The sequence below is a fragment of the Corvus brachyrhynchos genome, unplaced genomic scaffold (genome assembly GCF_000691975.1).
Source record: "Corvus brachyrhynchos isolate BGI_N302 unplaced genomic scaffold, ASM69197v1 scaffold555, whole genome shotgun sequence".
In the NCBI taxonomy this organism is placed as follows: domain Eukaryota; kingdom Metazoa; phylum Chordata; class Aves; order Passeriformes; family Corvidae; genus Corvus; species Corvus brachyrhynchos.
The window spans coordinates 189,500-189,822 of record NW_008238357.1 but is presented as its reverse complement, the minus strand read 5'-3'; the positions used below and the strand labels follow the sequence as shown (position 1 = coordinate 189,822).

Sequence of the window (323 nt, the reverse complement as noted above, 5' to 3'; positions counted from 1 at the left end):
CCCCCCCCCCCTGCTGCCCAACCCCCACACTCGGATCCCCCCCTGCATCCCTCCAGATCCCCCCTCCTTGCCTCTTCCCGAACTCCTCCACTCTACCTACAGGACCCTCCTGCACCTCCCATCCCTGTAGCCCACACACACCCCAGTTCCCACAGGCATCCATCCAGGCTCCCCCAGTCACTCATCCTGTACCTACAGCACCCCCCATCTGTGCATCCCCCATCCCTGCACCCTCCCATTCCCCCAGGCCCCCTCAACCCCTGCACCCCGTTACCTCTGCAGGACCCTCTTGACCCCCCTCCTCCTGCACATCCCCATCCCTT

At 65.3% G+C, this 323-nt stretch overlaps 1 protein-coding gene across 1 annotated transcript in view; it reads right to left on the bottom strand.

Annotated features, from left to right (window-relative positions):
- SHISA4 (shisa family member 4) overlaps positions 1–323 on the bottom strand; it is a 3,455-nt gene that overhangs the window by 1,337 nt on the left and 1,795 nt on the right. The gene's annotated exons all lie outside the window — the stretch shown is intronic.